At 39.7% G+C, this 25,066-nt stretch overlaps 1 protein-coding gene across 12 annotated transcripts in view; it reads left to right on the top strand.

Moving 5' to 3' along the window:
* PASD1 (PAS domain containing repressor 1) overlaps positions 1 to 25,066 on the top strand; it is a 126,129-nt gene that overhangs the window by 18,408 nt on the left and 82,655 nt on the right. For all 12 annotated transcript variants that reach the window (XM_079765901.1, XM_079765897.1, XM_079765899.1 and 9 more), the window contains one exon: positions 891 to 957. The gene's annotated coding sequence lies outside the window, so the exon portion shown is untranslated. The remainder of the gene's footprint in view (positions 1 to 890; positions 958 to 25,066) is intronic.

Genomic DNA, 25,066 nt, shown 5'->3' with positions numbered 1-25,066 from the left:
TGCCATTTTGTTTCAAGGTTTGTGTGTCCCTTAGAGAAGGCAGGACTACTCCCTGCCTAATGCAAAGCAACTCCATAGCACCTGTTAGAAGAAATTCATGAACATCAACATTCACTTCTATATCTATAAACCAAGTTAAGGATTACAAGTAAGAGTTTTTTTTTAATTGCACAAAAGGAGTTAGTACAGAGGCAGGTCTCATCATCTCTAGGTCTTGTATCAAGGCCACTGGGCAAGATAACATCAGAAAGCTTAGACCCTCTGGTCAAGGAGGCTACGATGGTGATTGAAGGGGCCTAGAATTAGGAGACTAAAGAAATTAAACTTCATGCAGAAGCTAGAAGTACTTGAAGAACATTCTTGGCTGAGGAGCAATCCCAGTTTCTCTAACCTGGAAAGTCTTGGTAGTTAAAAAGGGTTCTCTTATCTTTATTTTAAACTAGAGGCCTGGTGCATGAAATTGTACACTCAAGGGAGTCCCTCAGTCCTGCCTGCACCCTCTCACAGTCCGGGAAACCTCGGTGGATGTCTGACTTATGGCTTAGGCCTGCTCCCCCAGGCCTAAGCCATCAGTCAAACATTCTTAGCGCTGCCGCGGAGGCAGGAGAGGCTCCCTCCACTGCTGCTGTGCTTGCCAGGTGTGAACCCAGCTCAGGGCTTCTGGCTGAGCGGCGCTCCCCTTGTGGGAGTGCACTGACCATCAGGGGGCAGGTCCTGTTTTGAGCATCTGCCCCCTGGTGCTCGCGCGTCATGGCAACCAGTCATTCTGCTGTTTGGTCGATTTGCATATTAGCCTTTTATTATATAGGATGTACAGTTACATGATAATTGACTTCCCTTGTATTTCTGTAAGGGCTGTTTTTGATTTGGAAACATCTGTTTCTTTTAAGGTCTTCTGGATAGACTCTCCAGTGTCTACAGACAACACTCATCAGTTTCTTCATTTCTTGTTCTTGGGTAAGAGAACATTTTTTATCTTTTAGACTTTTCTTTTATATTTTAACGTGCACTTATAATAATTTAATGAAAGTAAGAGTTCCCTGTGTTTTGAAAATGATCAACAAGTTGTAAGTGATTTGGGAAAATCTAAGTAATGAGCTACACTTTAAAATAATAATACTGAATTAGTCAATAATTCATACAATGAAGACATGCTCAGTCAGGTTTAAAGCACAAATCAAGATATAACATCATTCAGCAGTCACAGTCTACTCTTTTTTTTTAAATCCACACCTGAGAATATTCTTCCATTATATTTAGAGAGAGTGGGAGAGCAGAAGGGAGGGGGAGAGAGAGAGAGAGAAAGAGAGAGAGACACATTGATTGGTTGCCTCCCACACAGGATCGAGCCTGCAACTGAGGTACGTGCCCTTGACTGAAATGGACCTGGGACCCTTCAGTTTTCAGAATGACGCTCTACCCACTGAGCCAAACCGGCTATGGCCACAGTTTACTCTTAACACTTGTTAATTAAATACATGTGGAATTGTGTAGCATGAATAATAAAAATATCTGATTACAGGTGTCTTTGATTTTCACTAGCTACAGATTTAAAATGCAAATTATATTTTATCTTAAGAGATTCTATCTGATCTCTCTAAATGTAGCACTCTACCCATTTCCCTGAGAGAATTATAAAATCAAATGAAGGAAATAAAATATGTTTTGGTTATGATAAATTAGACATTTTAGATCATTGAGGTTTGTGTGTTGCATGTAGAACAAATGCAAATAGAACTAAACTTGAATGTTAATTTTTGCATCTAATTATATATTTATATAGTTATGCATATGATCATATTCTCATAAATGAAAATAAATTTATATATTTCCTTTAAATTGTGACGTATAAAATATAACACATATATATTGCAATAAATGTAATTTGGTTTTTAGATTCTCTGGCAATTTTGATACCTCTGTGGTGAAAAACTGAAGAAATGTGGAAAAAGGGCATATAAATATTAGGATGTAATAATTATAATCATTATCACATATTTTTTTCAAAGGGGGCATTTTCCCAGGTATACAACTTATCAGTTCCACAAATATATATAAATTTTAACTTTTAAATTACAATTGACATTTAATATTATATTAGTTTCAGGTTTATAGCATAGTGGTTAGACATTTATATAACTTACAAAGTGACTCCCCGCCCCCCGTTTAGTCTAGTACCCACCTGGCACCATGCATAGTTAATACAATATTACTGACTTCCCTGTGCTGTACTTTATATCCCCATGATTATTTTGTAACTGCCAATTCACAAATATATTTTCAAAAATTGATTAGGACTCATATGTATCTCATGCCAACTTGCTCATTTTATAAAAATATCTCAATAGAAACACAAATTGTCCTTGTGCATCCTTGAAATTCCATATGGGAATATTTCCTTAATATAGGAATTCCAGTGTGGTGGTACACCTAGTGAACAGATTTTACCTTGTTCTTGGCTTCAAAAGTTATTTAGATGTTAGGAATTAAGTGCATATTAATTTATGGTTCATATTTTTTTGCACAAAGGAGAACATTATCTTACATATATAATTCAGAGAGAGACACATTTTTATGTATATCACTGCATTTGTTATTTTTTACGCTGAAAGAACATATTCTGGTGTGTTTTTTTTTTGAAATTGCAGTTTTGTTGAAGTACAACTGATATAAAATATAGCACAACTGATATAAAATATTATGGAACATTTCATGAATTTGTGTGTCATCCTTTCACAGTGGCCATGCTAATCTCTGTATCGTTCCAATTTTAGCAGATGTACTACCGAAGTGAGCACTCCTTGCAATTGTGTCTTTTGTTTTTTAATCCTCTCCAAGGATATTTTTCCATTGATTTTTAGAGAGATTGGAAGAAAGAGGGGAAGACAGAGAAATATCAATGTGAGAGAACACACCAATCGGTTGCCTCCTGCAAGCACCCCGATGAGCAGGGCCTGGACTGGAGAGGAGCCTGCAATCGCGATACCTGCCCTTGACCAGAATCGAACCCAGGACCCTTTGGTCCGCAGTCTGACACTCTATCTATCCACTGAGCCAAACCATTGAGGGTTCACTTGTTGTTGTTGTTGTTGTTTGTTTGTTTGTTTGTTTGTTTTTTTAATAACGCTAGGTGAGAGTCCTTTATCCTCAGAGTTGTGTCCCAGATGTTTGAGCAGGTTATGCTGGGGGCCTTTTTAGGAGCACCTTGGATTAAATCAGTAAACTAGAATAAAATGACCTCTGCAGTTATCACCTTTCCCTTTCCCTGGACCCTTCATAATCTTTGGGGGTATCCCAGACTGTTATTTTTATCCCCGATATCATTAAGTATTTATTGTTAGGTTTTCAAAGGTCCTTTCTGTCATTTATAAGCTAAAATTCATCTTGCCATGGAAGGTGCTTGAGGATGGGAGGTAAAGCAAAAAAAGACCTGGTGAAGGTGTCTTGGAGTGCTCCTAAACTTATAAAAAGTCCTGAGATGTCTCATAGTCAAGAAATCTGCTTCACTATATTTAACTCAGAATTTTCCAAATATACCCAACCAAGGGATGCTTCAACCTCCTTTGATGTTAGTGTTCTGTGGGAGCAATGACTTTTAAGAAAGTCTGGGTTATTTGCATTAAGCCATTTCATATAAGTGAGCAATAACATCTGGCCCTGGCATTCTTGAACTCTCCAGGAATAAGATTGACAAGCTATTTGTGATCAAGAAGAATACCAGCATTTACTTGCAACTTCAAACTTTCTAGGATAACTGGCCATGAATTTTTGCAGTGATTTAGGTTCCAGGAGGTTTGAAGGTCTTGGGGTATCTCCAGTTGGTTCAGAGATTAGCCTTATATGTGTAGCACTTTCTCTGTTGCAGAGAAGGTGGAAAACAACTCGAGTTCCCAAAACTAAGAATGAGATTTGTTGACATGGTTCCCTCTGCTCTTAGATGCTGCTGCACAGGGATGACATTTTCCAAAGATCTCTTCTCTCTCCCTCTTCACTGAATGTCTTTGAGAGGATGAACTTTGGTAACTGAGTTTATGTCTTTGGAGACGAAGTGCAGGGAGGGACTATACCTGTGGCAAACAGAGGCTCCTCTCCTTCCAAGGAAGCTGGAAGGGTGTGTTCCTTTAGAGAAGAGTTAAAGAAAAGAGTTTCAGAATATAATTTGATTTTCTTTCTTTCGAAAGAAACATCTGTTGAGCCATTTAGGTCACAGACCAAATTCAATTCCATGTTGCTGAGAACCTATCTTTTTCCATTTTAGAAAAATGAGCTTGCCTGTGATTTGAAAAATTTAGTTTTCTTTAAAGAAACACTAAAAAGTAATTTCCCTGCCCTAACTGGTTTGGCTCAGTGGATAGAGCGTCGGCCTGTGGACTGAAGGGTCCCAGGTTCGATTCCCGTCAAGGGCATGTACCTTGGTTGTGGGCACATACCCAGTGGGGAGTGTGCAGGAGGCAGCTGATCTCTCATCAATGTTTTTAACTCTCTATCCCTCTCCCTTCCTCTCTGTAAAAAAATCAATAAAATATATATTTTTTAAAAAGTAATTTCCCCATACTGCCAATTTTTTCAAAAAAATATATTTTATTGATTTTAGAGAGGAATGGAGAGGGGAAAGAGCGATAGGAACATCAATGATGAGAGAGAATCATTGATCGGCTGCCTCCTGCATGCCCCCTACTGGGGATCGAGCCCACGACCCAGACATGTGCCCTGACCGAGAATCAAACCCAGAACCCTTCAGTCCACAGGCCGACATTCTATCCACTGAGCCAAACCATCTAGGGCAGTGATTCTGCAAAGTTTTGAAATTCTTGGCATCAAGTTTCAGTGAGTTTTCTTTTCAATGAATTGAATTGGAATTTTATTTAATACACAATTAAAAATACCAGCATCTCTTTATATTGCATATAAGGTAAATCTAAAATGGACAATTTCATACCATATGTTTATCTTATGAGCTAGTAAAGGCTTGTAAGTAAAAAACTAGAAAATATAACATAAGCCTCCGACTTAATTGCAGTATATCTTGGCCATTTTTATAAAGTGTTTGAATTGGGTGAATGTCTAGTTTCTATAAGTTCTAATGTAATGTGCAATAAAGTTTTATCCCTACATGAGTTATAGCAGAGGAGTTTTTAAAGTGTTATGCAGATCTGTAGAATTCAAGTCAAGAATAAGTTATTAATAAGCTTTTGTAAGGAGCTTCTTGATTAGCAACTCAGTTTAGGAGCAGGATGAACCCTGGCAGCCTGGGTTGTACCTCAGAAGTCCATGCCTGTGGCCTTGGCCTGTCCTTATGCACCACTGTCACAGAATGCTCAGTTCTCTTTACTACTTTTTTTTTAAACAGATGAACTATCAACTACACTTTTGTGTTTCTTGTTCTTCATTTTTGGTAAATTCTTGGGTTAATTCTTTAGAGATGAAACGATATTGGAACATGGTGACTAAATGATGAAAAAAGGGGAGAGTAAATGAGCAGGGTAGAGGAAGAAAGTATCTATTGACTAAGCCTGGGAAGAAAATCAGTGCACAGCTAGTTCTGTCAGTTCTGCACGGTATCAATAAGTAGCTAAAATAGATAGGACAAAGTTACGAGTTTATGTCCTTGGAGACATATGTTCAGGATAGACAGTAACATTTTTCTGTGTAAATAAATATATGACTAGGAGACTTCAGGGGCAGTATTCTCGATAATGTGTTCTTGGGTCTTCAGTGAGTCTCAGAGTATTAAACTTCATTTGATGCTATGGCCCACTTGGATAAAAATAGTAATAAACACTCTGAGGATCTGGGAGAGCTGTTGGGTTGGAGAGAGGAGTAGCAGGGGCTTGGAACCCATTATCTCTAACCACTGGAGGGAGGAGAGTTGGGAAAGAGTCTATGGAATGCACCTCAAGATTCTTACCACCTACCAAGCTTGAGGGCTGCTGCATTTCGGCCTTGATGCTGTCTAGAGTCTCAAAGTATACTGTATTGTCACTCTGCTGTAGAGCAGAGATTCTCAAGTGCTCAATCTTGGGTCTCACAAATTACTGTCAAGGGACTGGGCTCTCACAAGGATAAAAAATAAACTTCCATATGTTTTTCAGTGAAAAACATTGATGTGTTTAGACAGTCTGTCAGCATATTTATAATATTTGGTGAGTTTTAAGGACATGATCAATTGCAGAAAGGTTATTGGCCATAAATATGATTGCTACAGAACTTCAAAGTAGTTTGTCAATGGGCTGGGGAACCAGAATTGAGAGAAACATGAGGTGTTTGTGTTTATTCCTAGTTATCTAGAAGGTCACAGATAGAGAATGGAGGCAGGGGGGAAGGAGGGTAGGTGGGAGATGACACAATGAATTAGCAGATGGGCAAGGGTTTTGAAAGAAGGCCAATGCTAAGTCATGGAGAGGCAGTATATTAGTGAGTGAATATTCAGGTAACTGTCACTGACTTTCACGGCAGCCTGGAAAGTTATCTAATCTCTCTGAAACCCATTTTCCTCATATGTAAAATGGGAAAGATAATAATAGAGCTTGGGATATAGTAAGTGCTTAATTAATGCCACCTAATGTTACAACTATGTTTAATTTAAAAAATCTGTCTTCTTACTACTTATAAAGCTAAATTCTGTAAATGTGCTCGAGTATGCACCCAATCCCAAGGGAGATTTATTGATTAAATATAAAAATAATATTATAATAAGGATGTTTTCATATCCAAGAAACTGTTATAGCAAGGGGCCTGAAGACAAATTCCTAATAAGTCCCACCCTAGTTTCTTTGTGATTTCAAAGGGGAAGGACAGCAACATGCTCTTGGTAATTAAATTGAAAAAGTTGGCAGTATTTTTCAGTTTGACATGGCTTTTGAAATTCACAGACTATTTTAACTTGATGAATTTCTTTTTAAGTGAGGGGTTATAAGTATTGGTTTAAACACTCCCCATTATTGACAGTGAATTTCATTAGAGCAAAACCTACGTCAGCTTTATCTTTAGATTCCCATGCTTGGCCTTGCCAAGCCCAGCACAGAGTAGGCACTCCATGAATGAATTGGAAATAAGTGAAGTACTTTAGCTTTTCAAGTTATGGTATTTTCATATATCCTAGTCCTAAAAGAATTCAGACTAAGTCTAGGGGAAATCAAAAGAAGATAAAAAAGAGGTATGATACAAATATACAGATGCTTCCTGTTAGTTCTCAGATTTTTTAAAAAAAATGTCAATTAGGAGAATATTCTAAATTTAGTGGATTAATAAAAAATGAAGATTGGTATACAGTGGCATAGCTAGAAATGCAAGGACTTGGCGAGCAATAGTTTTAACAGCACAAAATTTCAATTATAGGATGAATAAGTTCTGGAGATCTAATGTACAGCAGTGTGACTGTAGTTAATCATATTGTATTGTATACTTGAAATTTGCTAAGGGAGTAGATCTTAAGTGTTCTCATCATAAAAAAATAATTATGTGAGGTGATGGATGTTAATTAACTTGATTGTGGTAATCATTTCACAATGTACATGTATATCAAATCAGCATGTTGTACACCTTAAATAAATATAATTTTATTTGTCAATTATACCTCAATAAAGCTGGAAAAAATAGAATTCCCTTCCAGATGCTAAAGTAGAGCACTCTCACTGCGAAATGAAAGCTAGCCCAAGTAATAGAGATTGAAAGAAACAGGGAAAGATAGTGTCAGATAGGGCATCCAGAAGAAAAACAGAAGTATTGTCCCCATCATTCTTCCATTATTGAAGTTTCTTTTTTCCATCTCAGGGGTTAGAGCTTCTATTTCTATGAGGATTGATGTCTGTGTTTAATACTAGGACATGCTTTGGGAATAATAGAAAACATTAAGTTCTACAGGCTGACTGAATTCAACTTAAAATCTTGTTTGTCACCTAGATATCTATAGGGTTCATGCGTAAGGTTTTGTCATTGTCTAGCTATTTCAGCTAGCAAATATAATGTGCACATAAGAGCAGCAGAGACTTTGGTGGATCAATTCTACATTTCGAAGAAATTAACTCCTGCAGAGATGCCTTGTTCATTTACTGGAAATCAGCCCAATGCTGACCTTCCCTGTTCCTGTTTGGATTGTAGGTAGCCCTGGACAGTTAAAGATAGTGCTAAACAGCACTTTAACCATTAGATGTGAGAAACTTGGAATTCCTTGATCTTGTAAATGTTTTCATAGGCCATTACCCATTCTCTAACTCTTTAAAATGGCTTAATACATGATAGATTTCATAAGCCTCACACAAAATTAACTTTGGACATTTAATAGGCTGGACTTCTCTGGAAACATTTCTTCTCTGAAATCCTTGGACTCCCAGGGACCACATCCCTTTGATTTTTGGCATTCTAAATTCCATTCTTTCTTTTCTGTTATCTGGGTGTGTAGGACCATATTCTGCCACTATGAACTTTGCACAGAGAGATGTTAAGGTGAAATAATTTGCTCCTGGCACTCTCACTATAGGAAATAAATTATCTATATTGTCTTTTGTACTTATGCACATTAATTTGGATTAAACAAGTATCCAGTAATTAGTGTGTATTGAGAATGATTTTAGATACTTTAGAATGTAGAAAGTACAATAAGATGTCTCTTCCATGAGGGACTTTACATTTTAATGCACACAGGGCACAGTTTGTATAGAGGTCTTCAAAGGAAAACAGGGGAAATCTGGGAAGACTTCTTGGAAATAGTGACATAGGGATGGAAGGCAGTCTAGTATAGTTTTTAACTCCAATACCAGACTCTCTAGAATCAAATATCTGATGTAACACTTACTAGTTGGGTGATCTTGAGCTATCTTTCTGTGCCTGAGTTTCCTGAGAAACTGAGATGATAACATCAGAATATACATCACAGAAATGTGAAAATCAAATAAGTTACTTGCTGCAGAGATTAGGGCTTCCCGGTAAGTCTGGGATAGTGGAGGACCCAGGCAGGGCTTTAGGAGGAGGGACAGGATTAGGTTGGTTAATTGGATCATGTTGGTCTCTAGGTGAGGATGGACTGGAGCAGGGCAAGAGTGGAGACCCATGATGTGGAGGTGTTTGCAGGAATTAAAGTGAAAGGCCTGAGCTTGAGGTCAGTCTTTGAGCATAAGCAGGAGCAGGTAGGCATGAGTCACAGTGCAGAGGCGGGATCCATAGAGGCCATGAGTGCCAATCAGATGGGCCCAGATAAGGGAAGAGAAGGAAGAGAAAATTATGAAAGATAACTTGGCAGCCTTCATTTGCAGGAATAGGTTGATGATACTCATGTTTGAGGAGTTTTGTCCTATAAGTGGGATTTTTCTCTGCTAATATCTTGGTAAAGATGACAAATTTGATTTTTTACTCCTTTTAGAGGGTAATTGTACAATACAGTGGAAATTTAGTTTTGAACTTTTGTTGTTGCTACCGAGGGAAGGAAATGTTGAGTTCTGTTGATAAATAAGGAAGGAGAAGAAACATCCATTAAATACCTTCCTGCCACCGATCAGTCAAATTCCTACATAGTCTTGGGATTATGGAGGACAGGGTTGCAGAAGGGACACTGAATTTGATCACAGATGAAGAAGCAGATTCTTTAGAGGCTTCATGTACAACCCAGGCAAAGGCTGAAAGACAGGATATAGAAGATTGAATCTGAGTGATGGTAAGCTAGAAAGATCAGAAGTTTTCCATTTATTCATATGCTATTTCCACATCAGATAGACCTTCAAAATAGTTTAGAGAGCCTCTAGTGTAATCATCTCAGAGTTTAATAACAGAGAAAGAAAGTGAGGTTTGAAAAGCAGTACAGAGGAGATGATGAAGCAAACGTTTACAAACTGTTTCAAATCCTAGTTCTGTCAGGTGCTACCAGTGTAACCTCAGACAAATTACTTCAACTCTAATTTTAAAAAATTCCCGGTTTTATTGAGGTATAATGGACGTATACAAGTGTATAAGTTTAAGGTGTCAGTGTAAGAAACATTCAAACCTGTAGAGAATTTTCGTGAGTTTATCTGAGCCAAACTGTCTACAGTTGCTGGGAAGCAAAATCTCAATGAATTGATAAAATGCTCCAGAGAAAGGCAGTTTTGCGTCTTATTTTATACATTATAGTCAAAATAGAAGATGTAAGTGGGTTATATGAAATCCACTGGTGATAGATTAGGGAGGCAGGAGAAAGCAACTCTGGGGAAACCTCTGGGATTGGATGAAAAGTAAAATGATAGACACATACTTCTTTTACATAGGTGGGTGAAGGATAGTTAACAGTCAACAATTAACTCAATAACAGTGAGGGGATTTGTGGTCTCTGCACTGGTGTGGTACCTGTGCTTTGAGGGATCTGGAAAAAGGAAATTACTTTGACATTCCAAAGGTGTGCTATCATAGATGTAATAAGACAATAGACAGGCTTAATTAAGGTGAAAATTGACCTTTGTCAGGGAAGATTCTAGCCTAGGACATGACTACCCACCATGAACTGCTTTTAGTTAAACAGTTTTTAATTTCAGACCATCCTTTAAGGTTATTTTAGGTCTGAGTTTGTAAGGCCACCATGCAGGCCTTCTCTGAGCTTGTTAGGTTTAGTATGTGGCCCCTGTTCATCCACAAAGGTGCACAACATAATGATTTGATATATGTATATATTATAAAATAATTACCACACTAAGTTTACACCAAACATAGTTACACTTTTTTTTCCTTGTAATGAGAACTTTTAAGATTTACTCTGTTGGAAACTACAGTCACCATGCTATACATATCCCTAAGAATTATTTATTTTATAACTGGAAGTTTATACCTTTTGACACCTTCACCCATTTTCCTCACTTCCTAGACCCCACCTCTGGCAACCACCAATGTGCTCTGTTTCTATTCTTTTTTTGGTTACACATATTACTGAGATCACACAGTATTTGTCTTTCTCTGTCTGACTTATTTCACCTAGCATAATGACCTCAAGGTATATCCAAGTTGTTGCCAATGACAGGATTTTCTTCTTTTTCATGGCTAATTAATATTCCATGTGGGGAATGGGAATAAATAGTACCTATTGCACAGGGCTGTTTTGAGGGTTAACTGGTGGTGTTTGAAATACACAGAACCTAGTTTATATGTAGTAAGCTCCATAAATATTGATGATTATGGTTCCACCTCTTTTTGTCAAAGTTCCACTGCAAGTACTCAACCTCTCCCATTTGGACTCTTCTGGTCTTCAAATCCAGTGCTTCTCAAAGGTTCACGTGCATGGGCATTACCTAAAATCCTGTAGCACAAGGATTCTGATTCAGAAGGTCTGGGCAGGCTGAGAATTTGCATTCAGGTAAGACCAATCCTGCTTGGCTGGGGACCACACTTTAAATAGTGGAAGTCTAATGGGCATCCCTCCTTTCAGCCTCAATTTATTTTCTAATCATTTAATCCATCCACAGGGTTATCTTTTTTTTTAAATTTTATTTGTTAATCCTCACCAGAGGATATTTTTCCATTGATATTTACTAGTAGAGAGAGTGGAAGAGAGGGAGAGAGACAGAGAAAGAGAAAGATCAATATGAAGGAGACACATCGATTGGTTGCCTCCTGCAAACACCCTGACCCAGGGCCAGGGATCGAGTCTGCAACCAAGGTACGTGCCCTTGACTGAGAATCGAACCCAGTACCCTTCAGCCCATGGGCCGATGCTTTATCCACTGAGCCAAATCAGCAAGAACCACAGGGTTCTCTTTATAAAAATAAATATCAATGATATATTTTTAAATTCCAATTCAAATCATAACCCTTCCAAGTGTCCCCAGGGAGCACTAGGGTAGATCAGGTTCACCCTTCTCAGCCTGACATTCAAAGCTCTTTGCTTCTGGTCTCAGCCTACCTTCCTAAGTATTCTTTATTTCAGTCACAATGTGCTGCTTGCTAGGCAGACCTTTCACTTTATTTTTGTTTATATTTTGCATTTTTTATTGTGGTGGTAAAATGTACATAACATAAAATTTACCATTTTAACTATTTTTAAGCATACAATTGAGTAAATTCATAGTACTGTGCAACCATCAACACTCTCCATCTCCAAACTTTATCATCCCAAACTGAGACTCTGTCTCCATTAAGTGATACCTCTGCATTTTTCCCTGGTAACCACTATTTTACTTCTGACTCTTATCAAAGTTTGTTTGAGGCCTTACTTTGTATCTGCCACTAAGCCAGCTAGGCACTTTGCTATATGTTATTTCAGTGAATCATCACAACAGCCTTGTGTAATGAATGGTGCTTTATTATTCCTATTTTATAGATGAGGGGCCCTGAAAGGCCAAATAACTTGCCTGAGTTCACACACTAGGAAGCAGTAAGAACAATTTGATATCACCATATTGTGATGTTCCACCTCAGTGTCCTTACTCAGGCTGTTTTATTCCTGCAGTGACCTTTTCTCTCCATTCACCAGTTGAGGTCTTCTGCATCCATTATGCAATTATCTCAGATGCCACCTGCTGTGAAGTTTCTAGTCCAATAGCGATGAACCCCTTGCCTTGAATCAATGGACTTACATAGGTGTCATTCTTCCCTGTAAACCTGTGTGCTGCCAAGGTGTAGAGGGGACAGGGATTGAATAAATTGCTGAAATTTTAGAATCTGCGGGACTATGGAAGGATTTTGTGGAAGATCCAGAGACTTAAAGGAATAAAACTAGGATTAGGAATTTAATGGATTGCTGATCTCTTTCAGGGCCAGGTTCAGTTTTTAGTGTCCCTGTAGAAACATGCAATATTTGGCCAAAATGTTGAAGGTTGTAAGAAACTTTTTGCTTCATAATAGTTCTTATTGCCTCAGACTAGGAGAGCATGCCATATGGAATTCCCAAAAGTGTGAAACCAATGAGGCACACCTTTATTTATTTTTATTTTATTTTTTATTATTGTTTAAAGTATTACAAATAGTAGTACATATGTCTCCTCTTTTCCCCAATTGACCTTCCCCCTTTAGAGATGACATTGTTTCTCTGAGGATCTGGGTTTGTCTTTTTTTGTTGTTGTTGTTGTTTTTTTTTGTTTTTGTTTTGTTTTGCCTGTCTGTCTTTTAGAAACAGGATTAGATGGGCGAGAGGTGTTTATTAATCTTTGGCTGCTCATCAGCATTTTTCCAGATAGAACTCAGTGTTTCTTCTTTCATTTATTCATTCACCCAACATTTATTCAGCATGGGTTTTCTGCCAGGAACAGTTTGGGGTGCTAGGAATACAATAATGGACAAAACTGATTTGACCCTGTTCTCAGAAGGGACCACAGAATGTGCACAGAATGAGCCTCAGCTTTGGTCTAGGAAACAGTGGACATTTTACCTGTGTAGGTGTGTGTGCTTCTGTGCAGATGGCTCATTTCCTTCACTGCCTGGCTTCCCCACCACCTCCCTCACCCAGGCCACGGCTCATGCCTGTGCACTGAGAGCCTGCTGAAGGAATTCAGGTTTGAGAAAAGAAAAGCCACTCACTAGGGATACTCCAAAGGAATCAAGAAGCCTGGTCATGCTTCTGGATCTCTTTTGAAAGATGACTTTGCCACTTTCCCCTTTCTGGCTTATTTTGGTGTGCTACATGGCACACACCCTATCTAATAATAGAGTAACATGTAAATTACCATCACTCCGCTACGCCCATGATTGGGCGGCGGGAGGCTGGGGGGGCGGGACTCGGGGTGGCCTATTCGGCCATTGAGAGGCACGGATCCGCTGCTACTGAGGGGGGCTACCCTGCTGTTGAGAGGCACAGGGGGCGGGACTCCCACCCCCTGTGCCTCTCAACTGCCAGATCCGCGGCCGCTGAGGGGGCCTGCCGCGGACACCCAGCTGCGCCTCTCAACGGCAGGGTAGCCAGGTGTCCGCGGCAGCCCCCCTCAGTGGCCATTGAGAGGCGCAGGGGGCGGGAGTCCCACCCCCTGCACCTCTCAACAGCAGGGTAGCCGCCCTCAGCGGCCGAGGACCATCAAAAGTGGGGAAGCTTGGTGCCTGTCTGCACCAGTGGATAGGCACCCAGCTCCACCGCGAAAAGCAAAAGCGTGTAGGGGATCCTACACGTGCATGATTCAATCATGCACTGGGCCTCTAGTATTACATAGCCCAGTCTGGTTAATTTCCATTATTGATTTTATTCATTGGAAAATTATGTTCCCTTAAGATGGATGAGTAACTGATAAAATACAGTTTTATGAGTTACAATTTTTTAAGAAAGATTTGATTGAAAATAAATTTGAAAATTCCACTGACTTGGTTGATATGCTATACACATTTAATATCATTACTGTATACATGAGAATTGTAAATGTTTTATTCTTTCTCACTGATTAAATATCTTTAATACACCTTATATGAGTGAGATAACATGACCTTATTCAAATTGATGAAGCATGCCATTATGCATTCCCCCCTATAAGCTTAAAAAAATCCCCAGAATCATATTGAGATTTGAAAGACCACTTTCCTTAATTACTTGTTTATAAAATATGTGGTGCGTATCTCTGTATAGAAAGTGTTGATCCCTGATAATGCACAGAAAATTTTATAACTATAAATATGTGGCGTGACTATCTTCCACAATGGCATTTTAAATACTTTAAGGTTTTTACTTTAAAATAAATAAATATTGTAACCAGAGAAATAGTCTAAGATATATTCACCTCTACATTCTACTTTTCTTCAGATCCTCTCTGGGTTTTTTTAAAATTCTATATAAACATTTTAAATGATGTTTACATGAGCCAAACACTTTCTGGCCATTATTGCACTGTGAAGGCCACAGGGATTTCCTTTTCTCTGTCAGTAAGCTGAATTGACTGATAGACCGGTCAGGGGGTGGGTGGGAGGAGGGCAGGGAGCACAGACTGATCAGGAGAGCACCTTTCTGGTTTCTGGCTGCTCCTGAAATAGGACTAAATCTGTTAAATAACTCCTATGTCTGCCAGTGACTGCCTGGGATTCAGGCAATCCCACAGAAAGGGCAGCTGTTCCTGGTTATAGAGTACTAACTAGTTAACTTCAGCCTCTTTGTATGTGGAAGAGTGAAGATGTGCTCTCTTTCTTACTCTCACTCTCTCTTTGAAACAATATTTTTCATGGTTGCATTTGGTATCACCAGAAACTACCAGTATCATTTTCAACTGATTCTCTCCAATTATGCCAGAGCCTTCTATTCTTCTACTGCTATTTCTGTGATACTTTTAATACCCCTATTCTTTGCCCAACTCAAATTTATTCCAGTCCCTTGACTACTGTACTTTTTTCTCAATGAACCTCTCCCATCCTTGTCCACAACTTCTTGACTTAGTTAATCTTTGTACTATAGTCCAAATCTTCATCTTCTTTTTCTGGCCAATATCCTTAGAGCCTCTTGTTCTCCTTCATGCCCAGAAAAACTCTGATCAAGGGTAAATCTGAGCTCCTTCCTCCTCCATTCCTATAGTATATGGGCTACTGAGTGCTGCTGGAGAAGAATGTCACTTCTGTGCAGCTCAGTACTACTATGGGGTCATGCTCTTCTGTCACATGTTACCCACGATGAGGGCATATGTTAGGTGTCATTATACCCTGACTCGGTATCCAGGCCTGAGACACCACTTATTCATGACATGTTATTTACCCAGCTGGCTCACTGCATGGAGATTGATTTCATGGTTCTCCCTTTCTCGCCACAAGTGGTATGAAGAAACCTCTTGCCCGCCTGGCCTGCCTCAACCTATGAACCAGGAGGTCATGGTTCGATTCCTGGTCAGGGTACATACCCAGATTTCTGGCTCAATTCCCAGTAGGGGGCTTGCAGGAGGCAACCAATAAATGATACTCTCTTATCATTGATGTTTCTGTCTCTCCCTCTTCCTTTCTCTCTGAAATTAATAAAAAAATATATTTTTTAAAAAGAAACCTCTATTTCCAAATATTTGCTATTGCTTCCCTCTCTTAGAGTGCATCTTACTCACAGTCCTTTAGATTTTGTACTGGTATTAATATTAGTAGTTGTAATTAAAGCTACAATTTATTAAATGGCTGCTATGTGCCAGATTCAGTGCCAGCCACTTTGTATACATTAACTTAATTCTCACAAAAACTTTCACATGTAGATATTAAAACCAAGATTTTACAATTGAGATAATTGAGACTTATGAAGGTGAAGGAACTCACCAAAAGTTACACAACTATAAAGAGGTAGAGTTGGAATTTGAAACAAGGTCCAGTTGATTCCAAAGGCCATATTCTTCACTGTTAAATACTGTCTCCTATATTTTTGAGAGGTGTTTCTTAATTTTGAATGTCAGACATACTAATTATAGCAAACTTTGAAAGTGAAAACCAGAAAAACTATAAAAGAAAAGAAAAAAATGCAAAAAATATTTTAATTGCTCATAGTTGCATCACCCAAAGACACCTCTGAATGTTTTATTTCTCTAGTTTTGCTTTCTACATAGTACTTTATTTATTCATTTGTGTATCATGTTTTATATGATTAGGCTGATTGATACAGCATATACAACATTGTGACCCCTTTCTTAGCTAATTAACAAGTATTTCTTCATAATACGGATTCTTCACAAACATGCTTTTCAGTTTCCTCTATTGATTAAAAAACATGAAAAATCTACTGGGGAGTGTCATAAATGCTGAGAGTTTCCGTGAAATTAGAAATGTACTCTCCAGAGGAAGGATGAAGGGAGCCTGGATTCCCAGTCCTAGATAAATGTTCCTTTTTTTCAAATTGAAGAATGTGACAAGAATAGACATTTCATGTGGAACTTCATTAACTTTATAAATCCTCAGGCAGGCACGGGTAGATGAGTCCAAGTATTTATCTGAATTTGGAGAGAATTTGTTGGAAAAGTCATCAGCCCTCAGATAGTTAAGTAAATTCCTTGGATTATAATTTTGTAGTTTTTATTCTAAGACTTTTCTACAACCCTAGATATGCATCAGAGAAAGTCATGATCTTGCTTCTCTGTTGCTCCTCTGTCTAGTTTCTCCCCTTTCCCAGCTGCAGAGTGTAATAATTCAGATTCTGAAAGTCACTTGTACTAGAAGATTGGTATTGTCATGGAGCTTGAACAGATAAATTATTTGGTATTGGCAATTTTGATACTTAGAGATTAAGAGTGAAGATTCCTTTGGTTGTGGATGTTATCTCAATTGAACACTGATGACCTATGTCATAATTGCCACACTAGAAAGTATCTATATAAGTGATTCTCAACCACAGATTGAAAATGATTAATTACAGAAATCAGTTCATGTTATAGTCCCATTATATATATATATATATATGTGTATATATATATATATATATATATATATATATATATATATATACACGCAGTAGAGGCCTGGTGCATGAAATTCGTACATGGTGGGGGGGGTCCCTCAGCCCGGCCTTCACCCTCTCCCAAACCAGGACCCCTCGGGGGGTGTCCAACTGCTGGTTTAAGCCTGATCCCACAGTGATCCCGATCACACAGGAATCCCTGCGGAATTAGGCCTAAACTGGCAGTCGGACATCCCTCTCACAATCTGGGACTGCTAGCTCCTAACTGCTCACCTGCCTGATTGCCCCTAACCACTCTGCCTGCCTGCCTGATCACCCCTAACTGCTTGCCTGCCTGCCTGATCACCCCTAATCACTCACCTGCCTGCCTGATTGCCCCTAACCGCCTCTACCTTGGTCCCCACCTGCTGTGGCAGCCACCTCTGCCTCGGCCCCGCCACCATGGCTTCATCTGGAAGGTCGTCAGAAAGGATGTCTGGAATGACATCCAGAAGGTTGTTCAGCTGTCCAGTCTAATTAGCATATTATGCTTTTATTATAAGCACCAGAAAATTGAAAGTGGATGGGAACAATACACTCCAGAAAATTAAAAGTGGATGGGAACAACACCCTCTCCTTGTCTCCCAGAAAGAAGAAAGCTTTGCATGCATGACCTTTTTGACCTTTATATTATACTGCAGTAATAAAATTTGATGAGATTTTAGATTATTTCCCATTGATATGGGGAAAAAGGCACTCAGTACATTAATTCTGCTCTTCTGAACAAATTAATTATTACTTTGAATAGGAAGCCTGGCTACTCTTGGCCTGAGAGCTTAGCCTTATTGCTTTTTAGTCCTTGTATGTTCTTTCACTGGTATCCTATGTAATAATAGACAAATATGCAAATTGACCATACCTCCGACACACCACAAGCCACATCCACAAGCCACGTCCACCATCCAATCAGAGCGAGTATGCAAATTAACCCAAACCAAGATGGCTACAGCCACAGAGAGCAAGGTTTCCTAGGTAACAGAGGAGGCCAAGCTTTCCGCCTGCCCTTGCCAGGCCTAAGCCTCCACTCAAGCTACAAAGTTTCAATTATAGAAGGTAAACAAATTCAAATAAATGGCGGCAGAATGGAGCTTGAGAGAGCAGGCCAGGGTTGCCGCTGGCAACAGGGGAAGCAAAGCTTTTCGCACACCCTGGCCGGGCCCACCCGCTTAAGGCAACAAAGTTTCAATTATAACCCCAACACAAATGGCTACTGGCCTCGGAGGGAGCCCCAGGCTACAAAGTTTCAATTGTAGAAGGAAAATAAATTCCAGATACCAGGGCCTCCGCTTGGGTTGCCAGGTGGCATGGCCAGCCTGCAAACCACCACAGGCCCCTTGCTCAGGCTGCCCCACACTCCAAGGGAACCCCCACCTGATCTGGGTTGCCCTTCAGGGCAAACCAGCTGGCCCCCACCCCTGTACCAAGCCTCTATCCTATCTAATAAAAGAGTAATATACAGATTTATCATCACTGCAACACACAATATGGATGCCCCCATGTGGTCAAAGATCCTGCCCCCATGTGGACACAAGATGGCCACCACAAGATGGCCAGCAGGAGAGGGCAGTTGGGAGGCACCCGGCCTGCAAGGGAGGGCAGTTAAGAGGGACCAAGCCTGCAAGGGAGGGCAGTTGGAGGTGATCAACCCTGCAGGAGAGGGCAGTTAGGGATGACCAGGCCGGCAGAGGAGGGAAGTTGGGGGCAAACAGGCTGGCAGCAGAGTGGTTAGGGGGTGATCAGGCTGGCAGGCAGAAGCGGTTAGGGGCAATCAGGAAGGCAGGCAGGCAAGCAGTTGGGAGCCAGCAGTCCTGGATTGTGAGAGGGATGTCCGACTGCCCGTTTAGGGATCCGACTGCCCACCGGGATCGGGCCTAAACGGGCAGTCGGACATCCCTCGAGGGGTCCCATATTGGAGAGGGTACAGGCTGGGCTGAGGGACAACCCCCCTCCATGCACGAATTTCGTGCACCGGGCCTCTAGTAAGTATATAAGTCTTTCTTTTAGAATAGACTACTTTGTGGGAAAGACTTAAGTGCATTAACAGATATACCTATGTCTATGCCTATCTTATCCAGTGGATAAGGATATAAGGGGATAAATGATGATGGACAGAGACTTGACTTGGGGTGAAACACACATAATATAGTGTACAGATCATGTGTTGTAGAATTGTGCACCTGAAATCTGTATAATTTTGTTTACCACTATCACCCCAATAAATTCAATAAAAAGGATAAAATAATTTTAAGATGTTTTCTAACTTTGTTTACTGGCATATAGGGAAAAAATTGATTTTTAAATGTTAATCTTATATATAACAACCTTGCTGAACTATTTTATTATTCCCAGTAGATTGCAGAATCTCTTGGTTTTCTTATGCAGATAATCTTAGTGTTCATGACTGAGGACAGTTTTCCTTTCCAAGAGTTATTATTTTTCTTATCTTAACACATTAGTTAGTGATTTTATCACTATATATTAACCCTTTGCACTCACTTGCTTTTTTCTCGAGCTGCTACCAATGCTAACCGTGTCGAGTCACACTCGACATCCGAGTGCAAAATGTTAAACTAGAGGCCTGGTGCATGAAATTCATGCATGGGGGGGTCCTTCAGCCTGGTCTGCACCCTCTCACAGTCCAGGACCCCTTGGGGGATGTCTGCCTGCCAGCTTAGGCCTGATCCCCCAGGGATTGGGTCTAAGTCGGCAGACAGACATCCCTCTCGCAGTTTGGGACCCCTTGCTCCTTAACCGCCCACCTGCTTGCTCCTTACCGCTGGGCTTGCTGCTCCTTAGCACTGCCACAGAGGCGGGAGAAGCTCCCGCCACCACCGCTGCACTTGCCAGCAGTGAGCCCGGCTCCTGGCTGAGTGACACTCCCACTGTGGGAGCGCACTGACCACCAGGGGGCAGCTCCTGCATTGAGCGTCTGCCCCTGGTGGTCAGTGTGCACCATAGTGACCGGTCGTTATGGTTGTACCACCGTAAAGGTCGCTTAGGCTTTTATTATATAGATAGATGTTTTAGCATCTGCTCTTGTTTTTTCCCTGAAACTAAAAAATTACTTTGTTTCACATTTTAAAAAAATATATATTTTATTGATTTTTTACAGAGAGGAAGGGAGAGGGATAGAGAGTTAGAAACATCGATGAGAGAGAAACATTGATCAGCTGCCTCCTGCACACCCCTACTGGGGTGTGCCCGCAACCAAGGTACATACCCTTGACCGGAATCGAACCTGGGACCTTTCAGTCTGCAGGCTGATGCTCTATCCACTGAACCAAACCAGTTTCGGCTAATGTTTCACCTTTAACTGTATTGTATGTTTTTGTTTAACTTGTTTTATAAGGTTAAGGAAGTTCTTGTCTATATATTTAGTCTGTTAAAGATATTTAAAAAAATTATCCTAATATATAAAAACCCAGGGTCCATAACATCCACAACGACTGAAGGCTGGACCGAACACTGTAAGTCAGTCCTGCAGTCAGTGCTGGGTTGCCGTGACTACCCAGCACTGACTGCTGCTGGTACAGGCGCAGTGACCTAGTACTTACTGCTGAGGGGGCTGCGGATCAGGCTGAGAGAGGCCCAGAGAGAGAGGCAGGGTCTGATCCGCAGCCTCTGTGGCAGCTGTTGATCAGCCCTTGCCTCTCTCTTTCTCTCCGGGCTTTGCCAGCAGCTGTGCCTCTGTTTCTCTCTGGGCCTCCTGGGGCTGCTGATCACTCCCACCTCTCTGATCAGGCCTGGAGATAGGCCCGGAGATGCTGACTGGCATAGAAACTGACCAATCAGAACCAAATTGGGCAGCAGGGGAGGGCAGTTGGGGGTGAGATCAAGCCTGCAGGGGAGGGCAGTTGGGGGCGAGATCAGTCTGGCAGGGGAGGGCAGTTAGAGGTGATCAGGCAGGCAGAGGCAGTTAGGGGTGATCAGGCTGACAGGGAAGTACAGTTGGGGGCAATATCAGGCCAGCAGGCAGAGGCAGTTGGGGGCGAGATCAGGCTGGCAGGGGAGAGCAGTTGGGGGTGAGATCAGGCTGGAAGGGGAGGGCAGTTAGGGGCGATCAGGCAGGCAGGCAGAGGGGTTAGGGGCGATCAGGCAGGCAGACAGAGGTGATCAGGCATGCAGGCAGGTGAGTGGTTAGGAGCCAGTGGTCCCAGATTGCGAGAGGGATGTCCTACTGCCGGTTTAGGCCTGATCCCTAAACTGGCAGTTGGACATCCCCCAGTGGGTCCACAATTGAAGAGGGTGCAGGCTGAGCTGAGGGAACCCCCCTCCGTCATAAATTTCATATACCGGGCCATTAGGCCACTAGTGTGTATATGTATATACTATATATGATCACATTCTTTTTCTCTTTTTGCCTGATATATTGAATTACACTGAGTGGCCAGATTATTTATTATGATCTCTGAATGCATAATAATCTGGCCACTCAGTGTGTGTGTATGTGTGTGTGTGTGTGTGTGTGTGTGTGTGTGTGTGTGTGTATATATATATATATATATATATATATATATATATATATATATATATATTAGAGGCTCGGTGCATGAATTCGTGTGTGGGTGGGGTCCGGCCAGCCTGGCCAGGGGGAGGAGACATGGGCGGTTGGCCGGCCTGCCTGCTGGTGGAACTCCTGGTCGAGGGGACAATTTGCATATTAGCCTTTTATTATATAGGATATACACTGAGTGGCCAGATTATTATGCATTCAGAGATCATAATAATCTGGCCACTCAGTTTATATTTTTCTAATGTGAAATTATCTTTGTATTTCTGAAATTAGCTCATATTTTTTAAATACTCTGCTGGTTTGGGTTTAATACTTTTATTAAAATTTTGAATCTGGATCATAAATAAAATTGCCTTGTAAAAGTTTTCCTTCTGTTGCTGCCCTTTTCTGGTTTAGTATAAAGGATATACTGTAGTAGCATTCTCAGACAAGAAAATGCTAAAGGAGTTCCTCACTACTAAATTAGCATTATTAAAAATGTTAGAGAGTTCTTTAGGAAGAAGGGAAAAAAAAGATTAAAAATAGGAATAATAAAATGGCAATAACTACATAACTATAAATAATGACTTTAAATTTAAATGGATTAAGTGTTCCAATAAAAAGACATAGAGTGGGTGAATAGATTAGAAAAGAAGACCCATACATATGCTTCCCACAGAGGACTCCCTTCAGATTGAAAGATACACAGAATGAAGGTAAAGGGATAGAAAAAGATATTTCATGCAAATGAAAATTTAACAAAAGCTGAGGTAGCAATACTTACATCAGGCAAAATAGACTTTATTATTTTTTTAAAATATGTTTTTATTGATTTCAGAGAGAGGAAGGGAGAGGGAGAGAGATAAACATCAATGATGAGAGAGAATCATTGATCAGCTGCCTCCTGCAAGCCCTCTAATGGAAATTGAGCCTGCAACCTGGACATGTGTCCTTACTGAGAATCAAATTATGATCTTCTGGTTCATAGGTCAATGCTCAACTACTGAGCCACACCATCTGGGTGACAAAATAGACTTTAAAACAAAGACTATAACAAGAGACAAAAAGGACCCAGTAATTCCACTTCTGGATATTTATTTGAAGAATCCCAAAACACTAATTTGAAAAGACATGCATCCCTATGTTCATTGCAGCATCATTTGCAATAGCCAAGTTATGGAAGAAACCTGTGTCCATTGATAGATGAATGAATAAAGAGATGATACATACATACAATGAAATATTACTCAGCCATAAAAAATGAAATCTAGCCATCTGAAACAACATGGATTATGCTAAGTGAAGTAATAAGTCAGGCTGAGAAGGACAAATACAATATGATTTTACTTCAGTGTGGAATCTAAACAGCAAAGTAAATGAACAAACAAAACAGAAACAAACTTCTTGATATAGAGAACATTTTGATAGTTGCCAGATCAGAGGGGTTTTGGGGGATGGGTGGAAAAGGGGAAGGGATTAAGATATGCAAATTACCAGTTATAAAGACAGTCCTGGGATTTAGAATATAGCATAGGGAATATAGTTAATAATATTGCAATAACCATGTATGGTGTCAGTTGGGTGTAGACTTATATTAAATGATTACTTAGGAAGTTATATAAAGTCTAATCACTATGATGTACACCTGAAACTAATATCATATTGTATGTCAACTGTAATTGAAAAGCAAAAAAAATTAAAAATAAGAAAAGACACTAGCATTATAAAATAAGTTGGGTGGGTGGCTTCTCTCTTTATATGTTTTCTGGCATAATTTGAATGAAATATGAAACTTCTGTTATTTAAGTGTTTGGAAACATCCATTTGTAAAAACATTGAGGCTGTTTTGTTTATGTTTGCTTAGGTTTTCTCTCTGTGAATGAAATTCTAATTATTGAATTAATTTCTTTACATTTGCAGGCTTTATTCAGATTTTCATTGTTTTCTTATGTAGCTTTGGGTAAAATACATTTTTCTGGGAAGTATACTGTTTTCTCTCTTTTCAAATTTATGGACTCAGAGTTGATCATACTGCTGTTTTCCATCTCTTATTCATATGTATGCACTTTTCATTCCACAGTGTGTCTTCTCCCTTATTTCTTGATTAATCTAGTAATGCTGTTTTATTTTTAAAATGTGTTTAATTAATTTTTAGGGAGAGGGAGAGATATATAGAAACATCACTTGGCTGCCTCCTGCACAACCCCCAGTGGGGAATCAAGCCTGAAACTCAAGCATGTGCCCTGACCGAGAATTGAACCATGACATCCTGATTTAGCCACGCCAGCTGGGCATATCTTTATTGTTTATTATGTTGTTTTCTGGTCTTATCTTTATTATATCTTTGCTTTTCCTTTCTTTAGCTTCACTCTTGTTTTTATAATTTGTTTTATTGATTTCTTAGCTCATTTATTCTTTTTTCCTAATAAGCATTTAAAAGTGTAATTTTCTCAGTACTGCTTTAGTTGCGTATTATAGGTTGTAATATGTAGTATTCCTACAATACTTCAGTTCTGAATATTTTCTGATTTCCAGAGCTATTTAGGAGATTTTGTTGGTGGTGTTGCTATTATTTTAAATATTCAAGACAGAAAGGTTTTATTTTGTCTTTTTGTTCTTGATTTCTAATTCAGTTGCATTAGGGCCAGAGCATGTGGTCTATATGATACTGTTCTTTGATATTTCTGATCTGTTTGATTGCCTACAATGGCCTTGCTGTCTTTTGTGTTCTGATATTACTAGATGTGGTTTTATTTTAATTTATCTAGATTTGGTCACATTTTTTAATTCTGGAAAAAAATTCAAGTATTAACTCTTTACTGCTTATCTTCCATTCTTGCTATTCTCTTCATCTGGAACTCCTATTAGATATGTATTAGGTCTTCCTATGTTTCCTTCATGTTTAAAAAATTTTTAACCCTCACCTGAGGTTGTGTTGTTATTTTAATTGATTTTAGAGAGAGAGGAAGTGGGAGAATGAGAGAGAGATAGAGGTAGAGATAGAGATAGATAGATAGATAGATAGATAGATAGATAGATGATACATTGATTTGAGGAACATCAAATGGGAACCAGCAACCTGAGTATGTGCCCCGACCAGGTATTGAACCTGCCACCTTTTGGTGCATGGGATAACACTCCAACCAACTGAGCCACACTGGTCAGAGCTGTCCTTCATGTTTCATAACATCATTTCATATTTTCCATTTTATTATCGCGCTATAAAGGTAATATGGTAAAATTCCTCATATCTGTTT

Source organism: Cnephaeus nilssonii, assembly GCF_951640355.1.
Source record: "Cnephaeus nilssonii genome assembly, chromosome: X".
NCBI classification, from domain to species: Eukaryota; Metazoa; Chordata; class Mammalia; order Chiroptera; family Vespertilionidae; genus Cnephaeus; species Cnephaeus nilssonii.
The sequence above is the reverse complement of the archived record's forward strand: the minus strand, read 5'-3'. Positions and strand labels throughout refer to the sequence as shown.